This window comes from Patagioenas fasciata, chromosome 16 (assembly GCF_037038585.1).
Source record: "Patagioenas fasciata isolate bPatFas1 chromosome 16, bPatFas1.hap1, whole genome shotgun sequence".
NCBI lineage: Eukaryota > Metazoa > Chordata > Aves > Columbiformes > Columbidae > Patagioenas > Patagioenas fasciata.
In genome coordinates, this window is record NC_092535.1 from 1269305 (window position 1) to 1286876 (window position 17572).

At 51.2% G+C, this 17572-nt stretch overlaps 1 protein-coding gene across 5 annotated transcripts in view; it reads right to left on the reverse strand.

The window, feature by feature from the left end:
- RALY (RALY heterogeneous nuclear ribonucleoprotein) overlaps nt 1-17013 on the reverse strand; it is an 83953-nt gene extending 66940 nt beyond the window's left edge. For 4 of the 5 annotated variants that reach the window (XM_071815550.1, XM_065849859.2, XM_065849858.2 and 1 more), the window contains exon 1: nt 16891-17013. The gene's annotated coding sequence lies outside the window, so the exon portion shown is untranslated. The remainder of the gene's footprint in view (nt 1-16890) is intronic. The other variant, XM_071815551.1, reaches the window with a different exon arrangement.
- Between the last annotated feature and the right edge of the window lie 559 nt (nt 17014-17572).

The window sequence follows — 17572 nt, forward strand, 5'->3', positions numbered from 1 at the left end:
TGGGGCTGCCGCACCACGTCCACCCTGAGACCCAGGGGGCTCCACGGCAACCCTTCCAGCTTCCCAGCGCCGTCCTGCAAATTATTCTCCTTGTGTCTTCCCATTCACAGTGAAGACACTTCCCACCTCACCTCTTTGCAAGAGGTTGCTAAATTCACCCTGGACTCTAAAGACCATCCAATATTAAGCTTTCTTTTCACTCAAGCTGTGGCTGCGATGTCTCCTTAAAATCCGCAGAGTACTTCCCAGGGGTTTTTGTGCCGGTCTAGTTTAAACCTTCCTGTGATCTTCTGCCTGTCTCATCAGCGATGCAGAAACGCTGCGGCGATGCCAGACATATCCGTACTGTTGTCACTCCCGTCGATTTGCTCAGCAGTCTCCAACGTGTATTTTTCCACCATGCCAGAAATCAAGTTGTGCGGATGAGCAATTCCCCTACGCCAGGAGCCTGCGCGCCCTCTGTGCCACCAGGAAAAGCTTCCCTGGGGCTCAGAGTGGTCACTGCCGGATAACAGGGCGACGGTTTGCTGGTTTGCAATGTTTTGCTAATATATATTTGAGATAGTTATCATACAACACCTTGGCACCAGGTAAAAAGCGATCTGTCTCAGAGCAGCTTTTTTTTCCAGGTGTGCTTCTGCAACCCTTTGGGATGCGTTTTCACCATGCATGGGTGACGATGTGCACAGCTGCAAACAGCTGGGCAGGAACAACCAGCCTTGTGTTTACAGCGCAGGACCCGGGAAACCCTCCAGCCAGAACAACTTCTGCACCTCCACTGCTGCTGATGGAACAACGTACGGCACCGCACCACCTCCTTCTGTCCTGCCTACTCCAAGTATAGATTGCCCAGGGTACACCCTGAATTTAATGCCCTTCCCATGCTGAGACCCTGATGCTACCAGCAGCAGCCACAGAATGTACCTGTATTTGATCAAAATTCCCTTTCTGGACACATTTCATCCTTAGAAATAAACAGCTTCACTCTGTCCATTTTCACCGAAAGAGCAGAAGGAAGAAGAAACAGGGAAAGCTACCGCAAAAATTGTACAAAAACACCAAGAAAGCTGAAATAGTTTTTCCTTATTGATGGGCAACCGCTCAGAAAAGGTGACAACACCTACAGCAGGAGCAGCAGCCCTCACCCCACTCCATCAGCTCCCAGCGGCTCCAACCCGAGGCACCAGAACAGTCAAAATGTTTAACCACGTAAGCAAGGTGTTAGCTGTATCGTGTTAACCTCTTCTCTTTAAAAGGAGGACGCTCTTAAAAGATTAAGCATACTGCAGGAGTTAAAAAGATTGGTAGGTGAGGAGGAAACCGCAGGACTCGTAAATGTGCTTCCTGGGAAAGAGCAGCAGACACCGAGCAAAGCGAGCGCTGACGGCGGCTCTGTCAAACGAGACGGCACAACCACAGCTGAACAACACAGATCAGAGACAGACCAGCTCGCGCCCCCCAAAACCGAGCTTCTCACAGAAACAAGAGTTCTCAAAGCTTTCCATTTCCTGAAAAAACACGCAATTCTGTTTTTTCCAGTGAGAAATGTGAAAGCAAAAAAGGGTTGATTTTTTTTTTTGTTTGATCCAGTATTTCAAACCATCAAAACAACTCCCATCTTCATGTGTTATTTGACAGTCGCGGCAAGGTGTTCCAGAACAGTACTGCAAAACCCAACACTGAAGGGTGGAAAACACCACACTCTTCCAGTTTGTTTGTTCTCGGCTGTTGCTGTCAGTATGTGGGATGTTGCTGTCAAAACGTCAGGCACTGAGGCACTAGAACAGGGTCTCTAGCAGACAAACTCCCATTTCCAGGCAGCCCGTGCAGCTCTGCCCGTGGCTGAAGGGTGGGGAGGTGCCTTCTGTCCTGGTTTTGTTAAAAAACAAGTTTCTCCTTTACTGAATTTTCCCCATCAGCTAAAGCTTCATATGAGCTGCATTTTCCCGAAAAGCCAGATACACATTTGGGTAGACATAGCAATGGGATGCGAGGCCATTGCTAAGAATGGATGGACATCTCACGATAGGGGCAACGAGAAGTAGTGAACTGAAAGTGACCAACTAAGTATTCCATCCTATTCGCGTGATTCTTCATATACAAGTGGGAGATCACGAGGATTTCATCTCTTTTCCTTATAGCGACATTAGGAGAGGACCTTGCGAGTCGTCCCTGCGAACTGAGGCCAGTGAGAGACTGAATCCAGCTCCGGTTGCTGCAGAGTCCAGTCCAGGACTTTGGCTGCCGGCTCTGCAGTTGTCAGGACTTTCAAGATTGCTTTTGTATATTTTGTATTATTTTCTCTATTTTATCAGCAGCATTAGTAAAACATTTCTAATTTTTCCAACTCTCTTCTCTCTGTCCTTCTTTCCCTCTCAATCTCCTGCCCTTAGTGGGAAGGGGCTGAAGGGGGAAGCGGGGAGAGGGGTTAACAATACATCTGCCACGGTTTTATTGTCACCCACAATCAAACCTCAACACCTTCAAAGACGACATGATGAAAAAGGTCCATCTCAATGCTGAAGAACATTCAGCCTCCAAACGCCACAGTGGAGCTCCGGTCAGTTTGGTTTCCTAATGACCGGCACACACGCACTTCTCCCACTCGCGAAAAGCCAACCCCACTGCTGGATCACAGCAAGGAGATGTCACGCAAAGGGACCCCATGGGGTGTCACGTCACCTCCCCACACATCAACCCCCTACCAAGGAGCCTCCTGCAGAGTGGGGCACCCCCCGACATCAACAGCACCCACCCCGTGGGACCCAGCGGGGATGGCACCTCCCCACGCTCCCATCACCGGAGAACGCTGGAAGGGACAAGTCCTGCAGGGCCGAGATGGCTCTTCTACCCTCACTAAATATAGAGGTAAGAGAGATCAAAATAAATGCACCGATTGAATAAGTGCTCACTGCTGTGAAGAAGCATTACATAACCCAGCCATGAACCCTCCTGCCTACCTTTGATTGAAATAATGGATTTTCTTATTCATCTTTCCCTGACATTTCCTTATTATCATTGCCAAGTCTAATGAATGCAATTAAAGCTAAAAGTCTCTTAATTTCTTTCCCTTCTTCTGAACAGGGTTTGTCTGGAGGTTTTTTGTGTTAAAGCCCCGAAATGGAGCAGCGACTGAAACCACTCCAACAAACACAACTGGATGTGCGGGAGCGAACCCCAGCCGGAACAGCTGTTCCACCAGGATTCCCAAACACACAGCCCCAGGGACCAGGGACACCGGGAGCGTTCGTTCACAATGCTGCAAAATAACATTAAATGTTGTGTTGGGCCAAGAAGAAAGCAAATTAACAAGGGGATATTTCTTTCTGCCTGTACTGGGTTTGGCTGGACAGGGTACTTCCCACAAGCCACCAACACAGTGTAACCGGGGGGCAGGCATGGAGCACAGCAACTGCTCAGCAAACTCTGTCATTTCTCATGGCGTCCCAATTTTCCCTGCGCCCTCCTGTATTTTACTGTCCTCTGCTTTATTTTCCTTCCTCTTCCTCATCTCTCTCTGCACATTTTTATTGCAACACCCAGGTCTGGCTACCAAAAAAATCCTTCACAAGCCCATCATCGGGGCCAACTGTGCTGCTTTTACCAGCTATAGAACCCAGAATGTCAGGGGTTGAAGGGCCCTGGAAAGCTCACCCAGTGCAATCCCCCCATGGAGCAGGAACACCCAGCTGAGGTTCCACAGGAAGGTGTCCAGGCGGGTTTGAATGTCTGCAGAGAAGGAGACTCCACAGCCTCCCTGGGCAGCCTGGGCCAGGCTCTGACACCCTCACCCCCAACAAGTTTCTTCTCCTTTTTCAGTGGAACCTCCTGTGTTCCAGTTTGCACCCATTGCCCCTTGTCCTGTCACTGGTTGTCACCCAGAAGAGCCTGGCTCCATCCTCCTGACACTGCCCCTTTCCATATTGATCCCCAGGAATGAGTCCCCCCTCAGTCTCCTCCAGCTCCAGAGCCCCAGCTCCCTCAGCCTTTCCTCACACGGGAGATGCTCCACTCCCTTCAGCATCTTGGTGGCTGCGCTGGACTCTCTCCAGCAGTTCCCTGTCCTTCTGGAGCTGAGGGGCCACAACTGGACACAACATTCCAGGTGTGGTCTCCCCAGGGCAGAGCAGAGGGGCAGGAGAACCTCTCTGACCTACTGACCACCCCCTTCTAACCCACCCCAGGTACCATTGGGTTATGTTGGTTTTTGCTGATCAGGATGAGCCCGAAGCAGCTGACAGGCTGCAAAACATGTTTGGCTCAGGTGACTGAACACCCTCCTGGATTATCCTCCAGGGTTTCACCGTGGGCTGTGGAACAGATGGCCAAAATGTTCCTGGTACACTCCCTAGCAAGGATGACAGGACCCACACCCAGCACACATCCCACCCAGCCCTGTGACAACACAGCCTGGCACAAACCCGGTAGTGACCATTTCCTAATTAAGCACTAATGGGTCCGACACACCAGCCAGAGGAGCACACCCTGGCTCCACGCGTGCCGGTGGAACGGGCCGCGCATTCGCACGCTGCATCTTCTGTCACCTGCCGCCCCGGAGGAAGCGAGCCCCTAAATTGAATTATCACACAGAAATCAATCCCAGATCAAACCTCTGTGAAATTAGAATTGCTTTAATGATCTGCAGGCTGGAATAGACAGGGCCCAGGGAAAGCATCATATACTTTTCCTCCTCAATTCATAAGGCCCCTATAGGAATCAGCCTTTGTTCGCAGGGAGCATTAGTGTTTTCTAATTATGTATTAAATTAATCTGCTATTAATTTTCAATTATTGCTATTACACAGGCACCTCCTCTTTCCCCAGTGCGATGCCGTGTAAGACGCTGAATCCCGAGCAGCTTTGTGGTGAGCTGACAGGCAACAGCGTCGCCTTTACAGCGGGAAAAGAGTCCAACAACCCATTTGGATGAAGACATTGCATTAAACAAAAATATGCCAAAAAAAGACACACAAACCTTTCTGACTCATCTGAAAATACCGTCAACAGCCGGCTTAGCCTAAAGGCTTAAATCACTTATGTACAGCATGTCTGCCGAGACTTTCGTTGGAATTGACACTTTGACAACTGCAAAACAAACTCTGCAACAACCCAACCCACAACAGGATGAGCAGCTCCAAAATAATTACCAACCGGAGCACAAAGACACCCAGGGAAATGAAATTACACCGATCCCTCTGCTCCCAAAAGACGCAGGTGAGCACTATATTAAAAATAATGAAGTATTCTTCCTTGATTAATTGTAGCTGCAAAAACAGCTCAGGATTTTCAGCATCACACGCTGGCATGAGCGGCAGCGGCTGGGCTGCGAGCAGAGCCGGCCGGGCGGCACAGAGCCCGCGAACACGGGGATTTCAGTCTTGAATTTCACATTCCAGAGATCCTGCTCATCAGAACCCGCCGGCGCTAAGAGCGGAGCCTCTGCTATGGAAAACACCCAAGATGCCAAAGGGAAGAGGAAGCACCTGGAGAACCCGGCGCATTTCAAACCCCACCGGTGGGGTCCGTCCTGCTTTGTCGGTGGATGTTGAGGGAAGAGAGAGGTTCATGAGAGGGAGCAGAGAACGCCGGCTTGTGGACCTCGGCCCGATCCGCACCGGCTTGGCAGACTACCCTCAAATTTCCCATCTACAGCTAGAATCACATCCAAAAGCAGCAAACTAGCGAGAGACTCTCCAAAAGCTCCAATAGGTTTGGATCAGAGAGACTCAAAGCGCTTCCAATGCATTCAAAACAAGGCATTAAGTAATACTGCGAAATAAAGGTTTGGCAAGCGCCACTGCCTTTGCTGGTACAACACCACGCAGGATGGGTCCATCTGAGCGGAGACCAAGCAGCATTACAGCAAAAAGCAAAGGTCTTGTAAGGGTGCGCACACCAAACCCTGCTGGGCTCGGTACGTCCTCTCCTGGAGTTCACTTGGACCATTCCCAGCCTGGGGTCAGCCCTTCAGCTCCGTGAGGTGACAAAGCTGCATTTCCCCAACACACCTGGTGCATGCAGATCATAACCATCCCACCCCGAAACACAAGTTCAACTTGCATACAACAAAGAGCATAGAAAAGACTCCAGAAGATCAAGAACAGGATATACCTGTTTCTTTACAAGAATAATAAAGTACTAAGGCATGAGGTCAGAAGGTTTCTTTTGAGCCATGTGGCCCAGGTCTATCGTCTGCTGCTCTTCTTGCCCCACTAAGGCCCTATTTATGATAGAGCTCCATCCTTCTATTATTGTGTATCAAAGCAGCTGCAGTAAAATCAGAAGAATTACTCCCAATTCATACCAATATCAGCGAGCCGAGTTTGGCTCATCAGCTGTAAAATTGTTTTGGCACAAAAAAGCCGCACAGTGAATGAAATCATCTTCATAAAATGAAATCTCTCTTTAGATACAATAGTACCCGACTCCCCATGTCAACACCGCCGCTGCAGGCAGCCTGAGGTGAGCTGGATTTGGGTCTGCCTGGCCACAGCCCTTGGGGGACAAGCCAGCAATTGGCTCCAGCACCGGAGAGATAAGCAACAAATTCATACCATTCAGCCCTGCCTTTACTCTAAACCGCGCTGTCACCGCCGCGTCCCAGCTCACCTCCTGCCCTAACCAAGCCGCACAGGCAGCCCAGCGGGGCTCCTGACTCACCAGCACGTTTCCCTTTCAAAGGTCAAAAGAAAAACCAACCTCCTGACAATAGGGATTTCATTAGTTCCCTCTTAGTTTCAGTTGGTCAGCAGGGACTCAAGAGATTGATCGCACTCGGGAGCTCTCCTAGCACCGTTCATCTGGTTTAGGAAGAAAGAGCAGCCATAGGAAACATCTCGTCCCTCGATGCCTGCTGAGTACAGCAACGGAGCAATCAGCAAGGTGGTCTGTCCAGCAGAGGCATCTGTACCGCTAGTCCTCACACACTTCACGGATTTACACTCCGAGAATCAGGATTCCAGCCAGAATTCTTGCGGGATAGGACAGACAGAAGTTTTACTCCGACTCCCCCTCAAGTGCTCCAGCACGGCTGCTTTCCACGCAACCCTGAGCAGCTCCGCCAAGCCCAGTCCCCCTCCCCACGCAGGACACCCACAACACACCCCCAGCTTCCACAGCCACCGCTCCCAAACCCACACATCAACCACAGCCAAGCCCACCTGCACGGACCATCTCCTACAATTTACTGCCCAGGTCACCGGGATCTGCTCATTGCTGAGAGGTCCCCAAATGCTGTCTGCTCACCCAGCTGCCTCAGCACACACAACTTCAGGTCCCATTTCGAGTCTCGCAGGAGGGCTGTTAGTGCTTGTAGACAATGATTTATCTGGAAGAGCTGCAGCTGATGTTCATTTGCTTGCAGATGCAAGTTATGTGCTGAAGGAGGAGGTGACAGGTGCAGCCCTTCTTCCATTTCAAATGTTTCTTGATCAGCAGATCAGCTTTAATACCAGAAATATCTTCCACGCTGCACTGGATTGCATAAGGACATTCACATATCCATCTTCACCTGCTCTGGTCTCCTCCTCTGCCACTGTTTCACTTACGGCTGCTTGGAAGGTCATGGCAGCTGAGGAAAAACACTTTGGGTAGCAGAGCCAGCTCCCTCTTCAGCTTTAAAATAAACCCTAAACCCTCTACTTATGTGGTTTTAATGGATGTTCATGGTCCCATGGGGTCACATTTCCAAGTTTTTCCTCTGCCACCCTCAGAGCTTCCTTCTGCGAGAAAACGTCCTTGGATCATCCCATGGCTTCAGCACCGAACACAAAGAAACCTCCCAACATGTAGAAGCCAGCCAGACTGGTTGAGGTCCCCTACTCCACAGACTGGAGTCAAACGGAGGAGACCAGAGGACCACGCTCAAGTGGGTAGATGAGTAGGAGCTGTATCTTTGATCCCCACTAGTTTCATCTTCCACAAGACCAAACACATCTGGATCCGAGGCCATGTCCAACAAGCAAAGGGAGGCTCTGTTTTAAAGGAGTTAGATCAGGTTCCTAACACGCTCCTGGGCACGACAGGTTACCCGTTTCCAGTTCATTTTATCTTCCACCACAGCCAGAGTCAAAACAGGTCAAGAAATAGCAGAACAGGGTTGGCTGGGGGGCAGAAGGAGCAGGGAGAGCAATTTGCATTTTAAGAAATACAGCAATAGAAACACAGGCTTCAGAGGTCAGGAAACAGGTATTTTAGTGAAAGCAAAGCAAGAGGCATCTGCTGGAAGCACAGCACGGCAGCATTGAGTATTCTGAACTTCAGGCTAATCTGTTATGACACTCCATCAACCCTGGATACGCAGCTCAGATAAATCTTTCATCAGTTAAGCTCGCTGTCACAAACCTGAAGCACATGGTAAACCTCACGTACTTCACCTGCACACGTGTCCCCTTCGGGGTCTTTCCTTAAGGACATTCCCTACGGAGCCAGCCTGCGAATTTCACGACTCTCTCTCCCTGGTTGCAGGAAGGAAACGCTGTCAAGTTCAGTCTTCATAAAGAAGTGAACACGCATCTGACCTACATAGAGCGCACAGATGTGAGCAGCCTCACATAGTACTCCATAGGTTATTTTTTTCAATGCAAAAAAATTCACCACCACCACCAGCTTTGGAACCGTGCAGGAACAAAGGCGGCTGCGCACTGAACTCAGTATCACCACGTCCATCTCTGTTTAAATAGACAGTTCCATGGACCATTTTCAAGATTGTCTAAGATGCAGCTTTTGTTACCAGGACTGAAAGGACTGATAACTTTGGGCAGGACTCTGAGGGATCAACATCTGCCCCACAGGGACCTCTGCAGTTTTGCCTGGCAGCCCACGGCACCAGCGCAGGGACCGAGTGCTGGATCCGCTCCACCAGGCGAGAACTACGCCACCTCCGGCACCAGCGCAAACAGCCTTTGTGTCTTAAATAAGCTGCATGCTTCTGCCACAGCCAGACGACCGATCCAAAGCCCAAGCGCATTAGGTGTCTGCTGTTGCAAGAGAACCCCAAAGCTTAATCTTGAGACAAAGAGAAAGTGTAGGTGTCCTGGTTTTGTTAAAAACAAGTTTCTCTTTTAGTGAATTTCCCTATCAGCTAAAGCTTCATATGAGCTGCATTTTCCTGAAAAGCCAGATACATGTTTTGGTATAGACATAGTAAGGGAATGCGAGGTCATTGCTAAGAATGGATGGACATCTCACAATAGGGGCAACGAGAAACAGGTGACCAAAATCCGACCAGTTGAGTATTCCATCCCATTCACATGATACTTCATATAAAAGTGGGAGATCATGAGGATTTCATCTCTTTTCCTTATGGCGACATTAGGAGAGAATCTTGTGAATTGTCCCTACGAACTGAGGCCAGTGAGAGACTGAATCCAGCTCCGGTTGGCTGCAGAGTCCAGTCCAGGACTTCGGCTGCCGGCTCTGCAGTTGTCGGGACTCTCAAGATTGGTTTTGTATATTTTGTATTATTTTCTCTATTTTATCAGTAGAATTAGTAAAACATTTCTAATTTTTCCAACTCTCTTCTCTCTGTCCTTCTTTCCCTCTCAATCTCCTGCCCTTAGTGGGAAGGGGCTGAAGGGGGAAGCGGGGAGAGGGGCTCAACGATACATCTGCCACGGTTTTATTGTCACCCACAATCAAACCTCGACAGTAGGAAAACAAGCGGATGCAGGAATATGAAACAACACAAAGGCACCAACCAGATGTGCCAGGCTCCCAGCAAGGGAGGTCCCTCCCTGCACAGCAGCATCAGCCTCGCAGGAACGCAGGAACGGCTGCTGCGCTCCTCACCCAGCTGAGTCCCCGATGCCACGCGGTCCCCAGAGTCCGTCCCCCGTGAGAAAACCAGCCGTGACGGGGCAAAGCCCCTCAGAATGGGGATCACGGGAGAGCCAGCGGGTTTGGGCAGCCGGGACTGGGCACGCGAGGCACCATCAGCTGCTTGGGCTGCAAGGCAGGTTTTGAATGGAGAAAGACAAGAGGGCAGCGTAACTAACGTCAAAGAGCGCGAACCGGGAGCAAGGGCTCCTGGCTTTATTCCCAGCTCCGCCACCACCCAAGGTCAGGCCAAGCCACATGCCCTCCTACCTTTTATATATTTAGAGCATAAACGGGAATCACCACGGCTTCCCACCAGCTACATGCAGAGAGCTCCAGATACCATCCTACCGCACAGAAAGATGGCAAACACCGCCTAGGAAATCCTCCACATTTGTCATGTTTAAGAAAATAAAACCTCTTCCCAGGGAAGGAGGACAGTGGCCAGTCTGGAGAGCGGGACCACGTATCGACTGCTTCCTGATCTTCTTGAGTCCTACTGGAAAACCTCAAACAGAAATTAATTTGCTTATTCCTCTTTGTTCCTTGAATTTTATCAGTCTGCATCCATTTTATCAGCAAGTCCTTAGTCTACTTGCTAAAGACTCCCTTTGCGCACAACCATGAGGCTCTGGAGGGGATAGAAACACACGAAAAACTTCAGGTAAGAGGAAAAAATCCAAACTCACTACCTGCTCTTCACTGGCATTTTAGAAACGAGCCTCACCCTGTGCAATGGGGCACAGTGCTCAGCAGCACCAGCCTGTTTCCCAGGGCATGAACTCCCACAACTGTTCTCTTCTCTCAAGCAGTAACTCAGTGGTTCCAGGGGCTGTTTTCCATCATTGCACAAAGCTTTCTCGCTCACATCACCGCCGCATCATCGTGGCTTGTGGAGACTCTCGGTAATGCTCTCCCTGGGTTACAACCAAGGAAAGAAATAAAAGAGTGTCTATTTTTATAAGATAGCGCTAGGCTGCTCTGCCCAACTGCATTTTGCTCCAAGACATGGCAACTTTTCAGGCTGAGCATATTGCTGAAGCACGGAGTTCATCCTCTTTTCGGGGACTTCTAAAGAAAAGGCTTTGTGTAGACATACACTATTTACTCCCTATACATGCTATAGGTTGGCAACACAGCTGTGAAGACTCAGGCCGAGCTATAAACGACCTAATGGGTGAAAGCCTATGATTTGCTGTGCCAGTCGCATGCACTCATGCCTCACAACTAATTAAAATACAAAAGTTTATATGGCTAAAAATCTATTAATTCTGAGGTCACAAGCACTGTGTTTTGCCCCTCTTGCAAGTCAGTATTTGAACAAGCTAGAAGCACTCAAAAACAGATGGTGATACAGCATCTACAAACTGGACTGCGGAAGGAACCGGTAATGAAAGCAATGAGTGCAGAGGCCGGTGTGTGCTACAGGCACACGCTGCTCAGGCTGCGGCGCCACCCCGAGCGCCGCTCATCGCCGTTCGGAACCAGGGCGAGCAGGTAGCTCAACAAGGCCGCAACGCACTCCCTTCCAGGTTAGTGCAGGAAGAGGTCAGGATGAGCTGTTACCACTGAGGTGCTAACAAAATTTTAAAAAAATAAGTATATGCATACATAAAGTAGCCATCAGAAGCACGCTGCATATTGCTTTATTAAATTTTGCTTCCTATTCAACTGTAACTTCTGGGTTTTCCACACTGAATTAGCCACCTCCCCTGTCTCCTGCCTGTTTTACACAGGATGCTTTGCTGTTGTGGGGTGGTTGATCCCAGCCCTGGCAGCTCTCAGCGCTCAAACGGAGAAGGAAGGAAGAGATCCAAAGTTTCTTCTCCAGACCCCCTGCCAGCAGCCGCCAGGGCCGGGCATCATTTCAGCACTGCACCCTCACCCTGCACCATCGCCCTGCACCGCACCATCGCCCTGCAGCATCGCATCATTGCCCTGCAGCATCGCATCATTGCCCTGCACAGCACCATCGCCCCCCACACCGCCCTCCACCAGCACCAAGAGGAAAGAACCCACTGCTGCAATGAGGGGAGAGCAAGTTGGTTTGCAACGGGACCCCACTCAAACACAACACGTGCAGCTTTTGCCTTGAAATCAAGGAGCACTTTGGCTTGGTTCTTTCCTGGAACCACTGCTGCTTTCCAGACCAGGCTGGAAGGCAAAACCAAGAGAACCGGGAGCAAACACGGGAGCAGAGACTACAGCCAATTTATACTTTGGTTGAAAGAGCTTTATGCTCCCGGACCATATACAGAGCCCGGTCATTTTGGGAAAAGAGGTAGTTCAAAATACCTTTTATACTGTCTGCTGGCAGAACAAGATGAAGGACTGTAAGTGATGATCAATGTCTAAGCCCATCTTCAAAGTGATTTGGGGAGCTGCTGAAAATAAACAAGCAGCCATGGCCCAGGAGCCAGGGTAAAAGCTGATAAAGAAATTGCTGGCTTTCCTAGGCAAACAGAAGGCGGCCAACAGCTCCATTCAGGGAGCCCGAGCTCGCTCCCCTCCTAATACGAGCAGGGCAAGAGACTCAATTTAAATTTCTTCCTCACAACAACTTTAATTAAAATCATCTAAGCCCTTCCTGCCATGAGGTGTAACTCTGCTCACAGGAGGTATCAGCAAAGCCTGGCTTAACATGGCCTCCCTGCCAATGCTGTTCACAGCGCTGGGGAGCCGGGCTGCAGGAACGGCCTCCGACGCTCACCAAGCGGAAGAGCACAGCCCAGCTCCGCTGTGCGCCGGTGGCAGCCCATAGGTCCCCCGAGATGGTCCATCCGCCCCAGCTCTCCTCAGGTTGGAAGATACCAGAGACCTCCAGGAGCAGAACAAGCGGGATTGTTTGTGTCACCCAGCGTTGTACAAGAGCCACAGAGACGACTCACACCGGGTGCCCAGAACACAGGGCACGGTGACAAAGCCGCTGTGCCCGGGGTGCGGCTGGCCCAGGGACACCTGCCCTGGCCATGTGGGTTCGGACATCAACAGCAAGGCCCACGCTGATTTAAGACTGAGATTTTTAGACAAAAGCTGTTCTCGTTTTACTGAGGAAAGTCATTACAATATTCCCCATATTTCACCCTTCTTAATCCAGAAGAAGCTCGCTGGGAGCTCACAGAACTGCAGGCCACACACCTCCCACATCCACGCTGCAGCACCGCCTGTCCTGTCCCGTCCTGCACACCGGCCCCATCTCCGGCTCCACACAAGTGGCTTCTCTTGTCTGCCCACGGCCTGGCAACAACAGGATACTATTTCTGACTGTTTTGATACTACTCCTGATTGGTTTAAGCTGCAAGAAACACAAGAAGCCACAAGAAAAGCTTTAAATCTACTATTTGCATGCATACTTCTTATCCCCATGCAAGCTGAGGATTTCCTAAGACATGCGGAAAAACCCACCAGTCCTTGCTTTCCTCACTGTTACAAGCCCTGGCTCTGGTAGTTCCAGCAGCTGAAATGCAAAACTAGACACTTACAAGCAGATGTTAATTCTGCAGAACACTGGTTTTGAGTCAATCTCTGCACTGGTGTCGCTTCCATTCTGCCTTCCGCAAAGCACATCCAATTAATTTTATATCGAGATGGAGCCAGCAGACACCCGACCTTCGAGTGAAATACAAACCTTCAGGTGAGAGCCACCACATGCAATATTACTCACTCGAATTAAGCAGGTACACTGGCGGCAAAAATAAAACCAGGCAACTCACACCAGGCTGAGGCAGCAGCAGCGTTCTTGTGCACAACAGCAAAATCAACTTAATCATAAACGACAACTCCTGAAAGCCTTGACTGGGGATTCATCCTTGGCATTTTTCTAGGCCAGCTTGAAAACAAAAGCTTTGTCTTCTTAAAATGCAATTGCCTGAGGCACTTCTTAAAAAAGTGACAGAACTCAGGTCTGAAAAACACCTCCCGGGCTTCAGATTCTCCTAAGAGCCTCTTTGCTATTCAGCTTGATCCAGATTACCCAGAGCAGCACGAACTCTGCAGACTCAGCCTTGGCTACCAGCACAGGTAGAAAAAGCACACATTTATGATGTTTTTTAAAACTATATAATTAAAGCTGTACAGTTATAAAAAAAGACCTTGTTATTGACCCAAATGGCTCCTCTCTCCCTCCCTTTTCTTCAGGAGGTTTATAAACACTCTGATGACACTTTATTCTGCTTCACTGATTTCAGAGGGGATTTTTCAAGCACGTTTCTCTTGCTGGGTGTTTTCGATCTTCCCATTACAAACCTCAAGCTGTGAAAAGAATAAGCAAATTGTTTTGGAATCAAAACCGGAGGCCAACATTTGTTTCCTTGTTTCTTCTCCACTCACAAACCGCTCTCCACCTCAGCAACCGTGCAGTCAAGGGCTCCGCGCTCTCCAAGCGCAGGGCAGCAGCCCCGTGCTGGGCGAGACCCCATGGGAGCAAGGCAGAGAAAACAGTGATTCTCTTCAAGACAGACACAGCTATTCCTAACAGCAATGATTAACACTGTGGATATCTCTACAGCACCTTTAGCATACCAGAGATTCTGATAGCCACAGGACATTTTCTTTGAGTAGACGCAAGTTTACTTCTCGCTCTGAAGAGTCCTCCTGCAGCCATCAATAAAGAACTAAAATCAGAAGTTCAGTTGCTTTTATTGAATAATTTGGGATAAGGAAAGCTGAAAACTCTGTGGGTGCTGGGAATGTGTTAGCATCTTTTTCCAAGTGATCGAGTCCTATGACTTATCCAACATGAACTGTTCTCTGTCAAGAGCTTAAATGGTCACTTTACAATTCTTAAATAAAACATCCTCCCAAAACACTCTGCCTGCGATCTGCTTTTTCTAAAGAAAGTGGTTCTTAAGAGACCACCTTCTTCTGCTTTGACCTTCCCTTGAATTGACGGGAGCACAACGTTGGCGACCCTCCGCGGGCACGGCGCGGTGAGCTCCAGCAGCGCCCGCGTTGGCGCCCGCGCCCCGCGGAGGGAGGGACCGCACGCAGCCCCGCGCCAGCGCCCCGACACGGCCTCACAAACGCTTCCAGGAACGCCAGCAATAAACCCCACGACAAGTTGTCACTGAGGAGCAGCTCATGAAGGATGCTACAGAGCCACACTGCTGTGGTTTAACCTGAGGTTTTGCTCATCACACAGGTTCCTGACCTCCCTGGTCACCCCTGGAGATCAGGAAAAGCTCCTTCCCTGTGCAGCGAGTCAGCACAGGCTCCTCATCCAGGAGCCCCGCTGCTGCCTTTGCTCAGGAAAACTCCTTCCCTATGCTTTGCCTTAGAAGAAAATAACGCAAAGAGCCCAAATCAGAACAAACTGCAGAATAAAGGACAAAACGCAGGTGAAAGCACCACCTTCCCCTCCCCAACCACAAAGAGCAGGAGCACCTGTAGAGGAGAGAAGGCACAACCAGAGCGCTGCGACACGGCCGAGCTGACAGCCAAAGAAAACAGGCTCAGCCTGGACGCCGAGATCACAGCAAATCCCAGTCCTGATCCGCACACAGCCCCTGCCAGCTCCGGAGAAACCGCCAGCGCTGGCAGACAGCGCTGCCCACGCCGGCTCCTCCGCCAGCCCGGCAAACACCAGCATCAGCTATCGATCACCTTACAGTATTGATCTGCTGGGGAAAGACAGCAATAACTTCCTTAATGTGAAATAGGAGGGTCTTTTTTTCTTGTCTCAGAAGCAAGCCAAAGCCAATCATGCTGCTGTTGACCCCGGTCCCCACTAAAGCAGAAGAGCTGCCAGAAACAGAGCAGCTGCCGGAACGCGGGGAAGCCCCGCAGCCCAGCACAGGCTTGTTCCCCGCTTGGCCTTACAGCCCAGATCTTCCTCACGCCAAAAAGCAAAATGAAACCCAAACCCCACCAGAAACAGCACCCACAAAAACAAACCAGAGAATTATACTCAGAAGCACAGCTGGGAAAATAAAGGTGAGCGTCCACACTGCTCTCCATACAGGCAATTCATATCTTTGCCTTCTACGTTCTCTAATCATAAAAGAAACGAGTCGCAGGACCACTGTTATAAACACACAGCCAAACTCGCTGAGAGCCAAAGGGTTCTGACAGCAGCCCGGAGTAAAATCTGGAGTTTCATATACATCACCTCAAACAGTTACAGAAATCTCCAACCCAAAAATATTCACGACAGATGACATTCCCAAACGCTAGAAAATCGCTTTTTAAGAGATGGTGTGGTTGCTTCTGAAGCCCCTTGGCTCCAAGGGCACAAGCCCAGGCGCGGCTCAAGCTGCCGCGGGAGCCGGTCGGTCTCGTTATTTATCCGGCTGTATCGGTACGAAGCGTCTCAAGCAGCTCCCGCCCGCCCAAGGGGCCGCGCTCCCGGAGATGCCGACAATTTACACGAAGTAACTTGCGATCGTTCCGGTCGCTTTGCGGACACCCCTGCCGGCCGTGCCCCCCGCCACTGAGCACCGCGGGTCCCGTCGGGACCGGCTGACGCGGCCCCACGGCGGAGCGGGGGCACCCGGGACCCAAACCCCCGCGGCAGCGGGGACGGGAATGCACCCAGCGGCCGCTTTTCAACGCCAAAGTTTCCCGTCCCGCAGGTGCCGGCACGTCCGAGCAGCCTTGCCGCTGAAAACGGGGAAACGCGGACTTGGGGAAGAAAAAAAATCACCCTAAAATAAAATTTAAAAAAAAAAAAGGAAACGGAAGAAAAAAAAAAGAGAGAAAAATGAAAAATATAAAGTCAAAAATAAATAAAAAGGAAAAATATTAAAAATAGAAAATAAAGGAAAAACAGAAAAAACGAGAAAAAACAGAAAAAATAAAAGAAAAATAATTTAAAAAAGAAAAATAAAAAAAGGAAAAAAACAAACACGAGAAGAACAGTGAATAGAAGGCAAAGGAGAAGACTGGAGGAAAATAAGACAGTAATTCCTCCGCAGCCAGACACCCGCGGCGAGCGGGGCCCCCACCGACGTCCACCCCGTCCCGCTGGGGCAGCCCCGCCGAGCGCAGCGGAGCCGATGGGCGGCGGGGCGGGGGCAGCCCGCTGCGGGGGTCCCAGGCCCCGGGGGAGCAGCCAAGAGGGACGCGGCAGAGCACTCACCGAGCAGGCCGGTGCCGAGGGGAGGCAGCGCCGGGCGCCGAGGATGCGGAGGGAGCGGAGCGGCGGCGCCGGCCCGGCCCTGCCCGCCTCGCCCCGCGGGAGCCGCAGGCACAGTGCCGCGCGCCGCCCCGCGCGCCGGCTCCTTCCCGCCGACCGTACCACGGCGCGGCGCCGGGGGGGGGGGGAACACAAGACACTGGGCGGCGGGAGGGGTGCCAAGGCCGGCAGCCGCTGCCCGCTCCCGGTGCCGATCCGAGCGGATCCGCCCTGCGGGGCTGTGCCGTGCCGCGCCGCCGGGGGTCGGCCCAGGGCAATGTCGTTTCCCTCCCCGTACCCCTCAGCTCCCCTCCCGCTCTGCAGCCGGCGCGGTGGAAGAGTCCAGCGTGGTGCTGGGGCGGAGAGATGCTCCGGCTGCGGGGCAGGTGGCGGCGGGTCCTGGTGGCCGTGGGTTCGGGTCCCGCAGCCGGCGCTGGGGCCTCCAGGGGCTGCAGAGCAGCCGATCGTTCCGGGTTTAAACCAGATTCCTCCAAATCGCAGCCGGCGCTCGTACCCGCAGACCGCGCTCGTCGCCGGCGCCAAGCACCAGAGTTCCCCGGTGAGCGCTGCCGCGGAGCGGGGCATCCAGCCTGGGGCTGATCAGCCCGGAGCTGAAACTCCAGCTCTGCCGCTCTTCTTCAGCCTT